The sequence below is a fragment of the Schistocerca cancellata genome, chromosome 6 (assembly GCF_023864275.1).
Source record: "Schistocerca cancellata isolate TAMUIC-IGC-003103 chromosome 6, iqSchCanc2.1, whole genome shotgun sequence".
NCBI classification, from domain to species: Eukaryota; Metazoa; Arthropoda; class Insecta; order Orthoptera; family Acrididae; genus Schistocerca; species Schistocerca cancellata.
This window is the reverse complement of record NC_064631.1, coordinates 277844495-277854387: the sequence shown is the minus strand read 5'-3', so window position 1 is coordinate 277854387 and position 9893 is coordinate 277844495. Positions and strand designations below refer to the sequence as shown.

Below are 9893 nucleotides of genomic sequence, written 5' to 3'. Positions count from 1 at the left end.
TCGAAAATGTTGTGGGGTGAGAAGAACAGAAATGAGGAAGGTGCATGCGAAATCGGCGATGAATCATTCATTATAAGGAAAACACTAACACGATTATGGGGCAGGATGTATGAAAATATTAGGGAATAACTTCCATGGTACTAGAGGGAGCTGAAGAGTGGAAAACTATAGAGGAAGACCGAGGCTGGATTGCATCCGACAAATAACTGAGATCTCGGAGTGCAAGTGCTACTCTGAGATGCCGAGTTTGGCACAAGGAATTCATGGGGATCTGTATCAGATCAGACAGATGAGTGAAAACAAAAAAGCCAGGTTTCGTTCCAAAAGTAGATGCTGCAAGCAACTGTATTTGTTTCAAGTACTAAAGGATGCAATACTTTCACAAACAATGATTATAAATCCAGAATTAGGCGCTGTGTGACCGCGTTAGGGCAGTAATTGTAAATTTAAACATTAAAACTACTTATATACTTATTTAGTACTAGACTCTTCGTGTCACTAATAATGTCACTTAAGATTTGACATGAATAGACCAGTTTGGACTACCTATTTATGCAGGGTGTTCGGAAATTCCCAATGCAGACCTCTAGGACGTGTAGAGGGGAATGAGTAGATAATATTTTGAATTGGAATACATGTCCGGAGACGTATCATTTCCGTGCTACGACGTTTTGGAAACATACTGATAAAGTGACCATTTTTACAAGTAATTGATTATGCGTGGACCAGAATACCACTGTTATACAGTTTCACTCATTAATAGTCAAAGAAACTGCTGTTGTATTCATTGATGGATTTTCTTCAACGTGAGGTAGTACGGCCTCCTCCATTTCGACGCCTCCTTGAAGTTCTACAGTCGCGCCTGCTGAAGCTGAAGGCACCCTTTCTCAAAACCGTTGCATAATTGTGGCGAAAAGTGTAAGCGATGGATTCCAACATTGTGGAGAATGATCTTCATGAAGCTGACGAGCAGTCTTCCATTGCCGTGAGTTTCGCCATTCAGGAGGATCATGTCGGCGTATTGTGCAAACGTGTATTCAACAGTGTTGTTCTAACATCAATAGATTCGTGAATGAGGCTCGAGCCAGGTCAGCACATAGGTCAAAATAAATCAGCTGATCCGACGGAGCCACCCCTCACCAATAGTACGCTGTAGCGTACTCATATAGCAGCATATGTTTTTGCATATGTTTTAAAAAAGCTTCAACACGGAAAAGCAACGGTTGCTGTTCAAAATATTATGTACTCACTCCCGTCTACAAGTTCTTGAGGTTTGGAATCAGAATTTTTCGAATGTGGTGTATAAGTGGTTTTAATCTTTTAGCTTACGTTTCCTGTACTAAGATTGCCACACAGTGACTGAAATGTGAATATACAGTTAATATTATTTGTGACTGATTGCAGTATCCTCTACTACTTCAAAAACAAGAGACTCCCCCAAAATAGCGGTCGATAGGCCTAGTTCATGAACCCCGAGACTTTTTCGATTTGAGCTCTAGTTCCTTCCGTCCTTCTAGTTACGGAAATTCGAATAAAATAAAATGGCGATGATACACTTTACACCACAGAGGTTATATACAATTCAGGTCTTATATGAAACCATATTATCAGTACTGGAGGTAGGTGGAAAACTGACAAATACAATCCAACAAACACTGATGACAAGAAATTAGTTATCTCCTACGTATTTAATATTTTAAATTAGCGTTTCTGTTCGCAGAAAGACTTAATGTAAACGTTGCGGTACAGATGAGTGATACGGCAGTACTAAAAAACCTTTTTGGGGTAACTACTACTTAAAAATTATTTCTAGGAATCAAAAGCAGCTTCAAATTTTCATTACCCAAATGACGTATTTTACAAATATAACCTGAAAATTTCGGTAGAGAGTATTGCAACAATAGCTGTTAGGCGTATCGGTAAACTACTTAATCCAACCGAAGTCGCCGTTATGTAAGTAACGGAAAATCCGAGAATTTAAAATATCGTGATAGTGACGTAATGTACAGTTACGAAAAGGCATGCGAATTAAGGCTATTAAATTTAGTAATATATGCGTATAGATATGAAATGTCTGAAAAACTGAATTCTGAAATACAATGTATTAACGTTTGAGAGATTAATGCTCTACAAACACCATTATTTGGAAGGAAATCAAGGTTAGTATATGCGAAGTAAGAAATTCGCGTCCTCGGTAGGGTTAGGAGGTCTCTAAGATGTCTCAACGGATGTAAAAGAATATACAGAATCTGTAAGGTTGGTAACAGAAATAGATACTTGCAGCGTAAAATAAAGGCTTGAAGAAAGTAGGAGAAAGTGGACTCGGCATTTACTAGGAACGAATGCTGAACTTTAACAATAAAAGTAAATAATTACAAGGAAAAATGGGACCGAGGAAAAAGGAAGAAAATCTTTGACGCATAACAGTCAGTAGACATTACTTCGAACTCTGACCGATTAAATAGCCATTTGGCCCTCTCCCCTAAATCAGCCAACCAACTTTCAGCTGTGGGAAACCGCAGCCAAACGTCCGCATTTTTATAACATCGCAAAAGACGCCCCTCCGGCTGCAGAATTTTTTAAATTAAAATCACGACCGGTTTCACGTTAATTTAGGCGCATCCACAGGTAATATAAATTGTATCTACAAGACTATTTTACGCTGTCCTGAAGCCTCTGCCCCTTTTCATCAACATGGCATACGCTTCTAATTGGTTTTTATTTATCACGGAAGACCGGCGAATAGCTTCAGGACAGCACCTATTAATGTTGTAGAAATAATCTATACCACCAGAGGATGGTCTTAAATTGGCGTGAAAACGGTCGGATTTGAATAAAAACCTTGCTACAAACAGAGTGATTTTCTTTCGCGCCCTTATAAAGACAGTAAACAAACTATGAGGTAAAGGAAGAGATTTGCACGAGTCTGGTCTTAAAGAATTTTGTGTCACTGCCTTTCTAGTTCTCACCACTGGTAAAAATTTCCGCCACCGTCTAGTATAGTCCAGTCTATTTACTGCGTCCGTACACATCATAATTAGGAAAGAAGATTTAGAGTAGCGAATATCGGTTTTTGTACTTTCTGTAACATGTGTTAAGTCCTATAGTGCTCAGAGCCATTTGAACCATTTTTTTTTGTATCCATATGTTCACTTGCTATGATAGACGGGTCTGAAAATGGTATAATTTCACACCGAAATTGAGTGCAAATGAAGTTAGATCTATTAACACAACTGAGTTTCATGGCTCCCTTATACAAAAAAAAAGACATAAAGATGTATGTATCAGGCTATTTCCTTGTCGAGCAAGTCGCACAGGCATGCGTTAGCGACTATGCTACTAGGAGAGCACACTAGATTAGTGCAAGATATGCAGAACAGAAGCAAATTACTTAGTACACAAATAAAGTATTAGAAGAAAAATTTAGTGACGTCGTAGAACAGGTAGACCCATTTTCTTCTTGATTTATGCTAACTGAATTTAAGAAACTCAGAAGAAAAGAAGGAAGACGGTAGTCTGATAACAATTTGTAGAGTAGCATCGGAACTTCGTATTTTCCGTGTCCAGTTGCTCTAGATGAATGCGAATTAAGAGCTGAGTCATAAACTGTTTATCAAACGCTGGACGAAAATCACGGGCGGTACGGGACGTATACCGACCTACGGTTCGGGCAGAGAGTAATGAATGTGCAGGGCGCGAGGCCGGCGGCTGTTTGCCTAATTTGTTCCTGGGCGATCAGGACGCGCTTTTGGCCGCTGGTGCCGTAGTTAATAACCGGCGTTTGGTGATGTCGCCGCGCCTGATGAAACAACGATAAATTTGAAAGCGGACCGGAGTTTGCCAAAATGAAACACACCGGTAGCACAGCGACGGCCGCTCTCGACCGAGCGGTGGGCGATAAGCTTCGACCACCATAGGCCCCAGTGGGCCCCAACCAAAACCGAGCGGTAACTGACGCGGGCGGCTCTCAGTACTTTCCACTATCTCAGTGCTTGATTTCGCGATCGAAGCCAAATGCAACAGGAAGCGAGGTCAAAGCAGCCTCTGTTGTTACCGGCAATTTCCTACAGAAGTACGGTATGGGTACCAGCAGTACATCTGCGTGTTTCTTTACGGCCATCCGTTACCGGCCGGTCATACTAATTCGACGCCACAATTCTGGTCTGAGGAACATTTCCGTAATGAAAACCTATTTGTGTCTTCCCGCCACGCCCCCTCCGCGTTCCGATCGTAGAGCTGGGATAACCTCTAGTGCTGCGTTTGGGGCATGTCGAAAATAGTAGGATGGGTGGGGGACGGGGCTAAACAACCGCAGAGTAGGGGAATTAGCATGTGGCGGATAGGGGAGTCCGACGTAATTGAGGACTGCTGCTATATGCCAGAACGAAGTCGCCAGAAGAGGCTCTAGACCAAGACAGGCCTGTTTAGCAGGTTTGACAGGCGAGCACGAGCGCTTACGCTCGCTCGCCGCTTTGATACTGAGTGTTAACACTAAAATGGTATGGTCAGACGTTATGTAGCATATGGGGAGTAGAAACTGTGCGCTATTTTCAAAGGAATGACCGTGTCTTATGTTCATCGCGCCCACAGACGTAAGGGTATATACTGAATGCTAAAGTCCTTAAAGTGGAGAGTAACACTCTTTAAATAGATGAAACACAACAATATAGCCAAGTTATGGACTTACAAGTGCAACGTCCCCTTAGAAAACTCAATGAATTACTGTACGGATAAACCTCTTACATTATTTACTTTTCAAACAGCTGAGAAAAACTGAACGTACTCAGACATTACTCTCTTTACTTATTCTGATCAACACTAAACTGACACACAATATTTTTAGCGCAACGCAATCTGACTTTTAATAATCCCTACAAAAGAATGGCCCTGACTAACAATAACCTATACCTTTCACGAATCACTTACCTCACAAAAATCTTCGTTACTCGAACTACTGCAATACAGCGAGCGCCAGTATTGCCAGCTAAATAAAAGATTCAAACCACTGAAGGCACTAACTACTGATAGGCATAGTTAGCAAATGAAAGAGTTTGATAGTCAACAAACAATGTATTTACCTTAATAGTGTTCAAAAGTCATAATATATATATATATATATATATATCAGTTCATGACATCCAGTCTTACAAATTTACTGTCTCTGATGGACACACGTCCAGATCATCCGCTCTCAAAACTCCGCCATCTCTCTCCCCACATCCACAACTGCTGGCGGCTCACATCCAACTGCGCAACGCTACACACTGTTAACATCCAACTGCCCAACACTACAATAACAACTAATTCAACAACGCCCACCAGCCTCAGACTGCACACAGCACAGCCAGTGATTTTCATACAGAGTGCTAGGTGACGTTACCAACATATAAACCTAAACAGCCTACTTACACAAGGAACACAAACGACTCAAAAATGAGATCGACAGAAAGTGTAAAATGGCTAAGCAGGTATGGCTAGAGGACAAATGTAAGGATGTAACGGCATGTATCACTAGGGGTAAGATAGATACTGCCTAAAGGAAAATGAAAGAGACCTTTGGAGAAAAGAGAACCACTTGCATGAATATCAACAGCTCAGATGGAAAACCAGTTCCAAACAAAGAAGGAACAGCAGAAAGATGGAAGGAGTATATAGATGGTCAACACAAGGGCGATGTAATTGAGGGAAATATTATGGAAAAGAAAGAGGACGTAAGTGAAGATGAAATGGGAACATAATACTGCGTGAACAGTTTGACAGAACACTGTAAGACCTAAGTCGAAACAAGGCTCCGGGAGTAAACAACATTCCATTACATTTCCTTATAGTATTGGGAGAGCCAGCCCTGACAAATCTCTACAATCTGGTGAACAAGATGTATGAGACATGTGAAAAGCCCTACGACTACAAGAATAACATAATACTTGCAATCCCAAAGAAAGCAGATGTTGACAGGTGTGAAAATTACCGAACTATCAGCTTAATAAGTCACGACTGCAAAATACTGACACGAATTCTTTATAGACGAATGAAAAAACTGGTAGAAGCCGACCTTAGGGAAGATCGGTTCGGATTCCGTAGAAATGCTGTAACACGTGAGGCAGTACTGACCCTACGATTTATCTTAGAAGATAGATTAAGGAAAGCCAAACCTACTTTTCTACCATTTGTAAGCTTAAAGAAAGCTTTTGACAATGTTGACAGCAATACTCTTTCATTCTGAAGACGGCAGAGGTAAAATACAGGGAGCTAAAGGCTATTCACAGTTTGTACAGAAACCAGACGGCTGTTATAAGAGTCGTGGGGCATGAAAGGGGAGCAGTGGTTGAGAAAGGAGTAAGACAGGGTTGTAGCCTATGCACGATGTTGTTCAATCTGTATATTGAGCAAGCAGTAAAGGAAACAAAAGAAAAGTTTGGAGTAGGAATTATAATCGAGGAAGAAGGAATAAAAACTTCGAGGATTGCCGATGACATTGTAGTTCTGTCAGAGATAACAAAGGACCCTGAAGAGCAGCTGAACGGAATGGACAGTGGCTTGGGAGGAGGTTATAATGTGAACATCAACAAAAGCAAAACGAAGGTAATGGAGTGTAGTCGAATTAAATCAGGTTATGCTGAGAGAATTAGATTAGGAAATGAGACACTTAAAGTAGTAAGGGAGTTTTGCTATTTGGGGGGCAAAATAACTGATGATGGTTGGAGTAGAGAGGACTGGCAATGGCAAAAAAAGCGATTTTGTTTACATCGAGTATAGATTTACGTGTCAGGAAGTATTTCCTATAAGTTTTTGTGTGGAGTGTAGCTATGTATGGATACGAAACATGGACATAAATAGTTTAGACAAGAAGAGAATAGAAGGTTTTGAAATGTGGTGCTACAGAAGCATGCTGAAGGTTAGATGGGTAGAGGAGGTACTGAATAGAATTGAGGAGAAGAGGAATTTGTGGCACAACCTGATTAGACGAAGGGATCGGTTGGTAGGACATGTTGTGAGGCATCACGGGATCACCAGTTTAGTATTGGGGGGAAGCGCGGTGGGTAAGAACAGTAGAGAGAGACGAGGACATGAATACATTAAACAGATTCAGAAGGATGTAGAGTGCAATGGTTGCTTGGAGATGATGAAGCTTACCCAGGATAGAGTAGCATGGAGAACTGCATGAAACCAGTCTCTGGACTGAACAAAACAACCACAACACTGTTATTTTACAAGACGCCATGTAAGACGCCTAGCTACAGTCATAGCATAAAACAAATCTTGTAGTCTAGTGCAAATTTTTTCCTCAACATGTAATTCAATTTCCTCACAAGTTTTCAGCCACGATTACGTCGATGTTCGGAAGTATATACTTGTGTGAGCAACTTATTTCTGCACTGAAGAGAACAAAATCTACCCACAGGAGTTCAGGCACAAACAGCAAAAAAAGATTATTTCCGAATGAACCATGTCTGAAAATGGTACCAAACGTTGATGCGATAATGAAATGCGAAATTAGTAGAATTCATTAACATCCAACTCTCTTACGTTTAACGTGTGACGTTCGAAATCGAAATTCGTCATAAGGCTACACCATTCTTAAGAATTTTCATCTGCACCATGTTCTTCACCTTGGTATGGTAGGAGCCATGAAGAAGTGGTAAGGTGCCAGGCTAAACCTAATTCACACTTCCTTTAAAACAAATAAGGGTATCTTATGGAGCCCAACATTCAAATTAATTAACAAGCAGTTCTTATTCAACATCTATTAAAAACATATCTTCCTAACACTTTTATTTTTATCTTCTTTTAAAGGGTAGTTATTTCAAGGATTACTCTTAGTTGATAATACTTACACTGCTCCAGTATCGAACGTCAAAAACTGGTGATACAGTGGTGTCAAATTTGAGCCCAAAGCAGTTATAGCATCAATTGAAAGTTTCACCTCAATCTTGTCAACTACATCTGATAAAAAGATTTAAAATCCACAATATTATCTTAAAAATGTAAGTAGTAACTAATACAAAAATTTATACTAACAAACTGACAAACTCAAACGTAAAAACAATATCCAGATAAATCCAACTTAACAAAGCGCTAGAACTACACAACAACAAATTACAGCGGGACCTTATCACAAGATTTGTACACACCAGTTTTCCTCGTGGCACAACTTAAAATTTTTTCATTAACTTCACAGCAGTACCGAACAATTTCGAAACAAGTTTAAGTGCAAAACTCGTTCCGGTGAACGCTATATTAAGAGACATAAAATGTTCTATTACAAAAGGTAGTTACTTAACTCAAGAACAAATCTGCTGGATTAGAATTCATCCGCTACTACCTCAGTGGATTTACAGACCGTAATCTTGCAATCTCATTTTATTTCACACATCAGTCTTTCTCACAATTCCTGGAAATACATTACGCACATCATTAAATTGGCGTGATAAGATCTGAAACATAACACATGCATACAATATAACAGCCCCCACTGGGGCTAACTCAATGACAACCTTATAACATAAACAAATGACCTGTCACGAAATAGTGAAACTGATAGCGCCTCACAGTGGCAGACTCAATTACAATTTTATAAGACGAATAACTGAGACAGGTGGGCAAGTACTCAATAATAAAGTTACTCAGCTTCAGTTCGAGGAGTCCAGTACTCAAATGTAAATGAAACCAGGGCGCAGTGACAGTGTAGTGATGGCTGTACAGACTTCCAACCGTTGTTTTAAACGCTGATCGCCTTCGGACAACACCAGTATTTTGCAACCGAAGCGCTCTTGCATGCAAAGGGAGAGCTCCTTACCAAATTACAGCTTTGCAAACAAAGGCTTTCATCCAGAACTAGGCCGCACTATCACTAACGGTACGGCCAAGTCGTTTTCCGAAACATACAGGGGCTGCTGCCATTACAGGGACCCGCTCGCCACCTTCCTCGTGCCGCAGCTAACTCAAGACTCCCGTCACTGTCCTTCACTCGACACCTCGCGGATCATAGACCGTAGATAACAAAGACTGCGCACGACGTCATTTTACTGAAGTCAACATTTAACTCACGTGACGCGGGGCACGAAGCCGAGCGTGTCATTACGCATCTAAAGTAGACAATTTATGATTTTTTTGTTACAGGTAAAATGTTGTGCTTTTTACTAGATGCAGAAGTAGAAACCTTCACTATGCTCAGATTAGTCTTGTTTTGTATCCTACAGATTAGGTAAAACTATGAAAGTCTCAGTTGTGTATGTAGATTACTTTAAAATACTTGCACAGGCGTTCCCATACGTTGAAAGTTGGGTTGGATGTGAAACTTGTTGAATGACTAAGATTCTGAGACGAGATATCGTCAATATATCGCTAACTACACCAATATAATCAACGTTTTGTAACATATTACGCTTCCTATCTTGATATCGTTTCGGTATCTGCACTGGATCAACCAAAAGTCAGGAGACGTATGTGTTTATTTTGTGTAAATATGACATTTTACACATTTACGACTTTCCTTTCTTACGAAAGGCAACGGCCTTGCCGCGGTGGATACACCGGTTCCCGTGAGATCACCGAAGTTAAGCGCTGCCGGGCGTGGCCGGTACTTGGATGGGTGACCATGGAGCCACCATGCGCTGTTGCAATTTTTCGGGGTGCACTCAGCCTCGTGATGCCAACTGCGGAGCTACTCGACCGAATAGTAGCGGCTCCGGTCGAAGAAAACCGTCATAACGACAGGGAGAGCGGCGCGCTGACCACACGCCCCTTCTATCCACATCCTCAACTGAGGATGACACGGCGGTCGGATGGTCCCGATGGGACACTTGTGGCCTGGAGACTGACTGCTTTGCTTTTATTACAAAAGCTTACATTAGTATTTCCCTCAAGTTCTTGTGGAATCGTTAAAAAACTAA

The 9893-nt window shown here is 40.9% G+C and overlaps 1 pseudogene; it reads left to right on the top strand.

Moving 5' to 3' along the window:
* The first annotated feature begins 9506 nt into the window (after positions 1-9506).
* LOC126089853 (5S ribosomal RNA) lies at positions 9507-9623 on the top strand (annotated as a pseudogene).
* Positions 9624-9893: the final 270 nt, after the last annotated feature.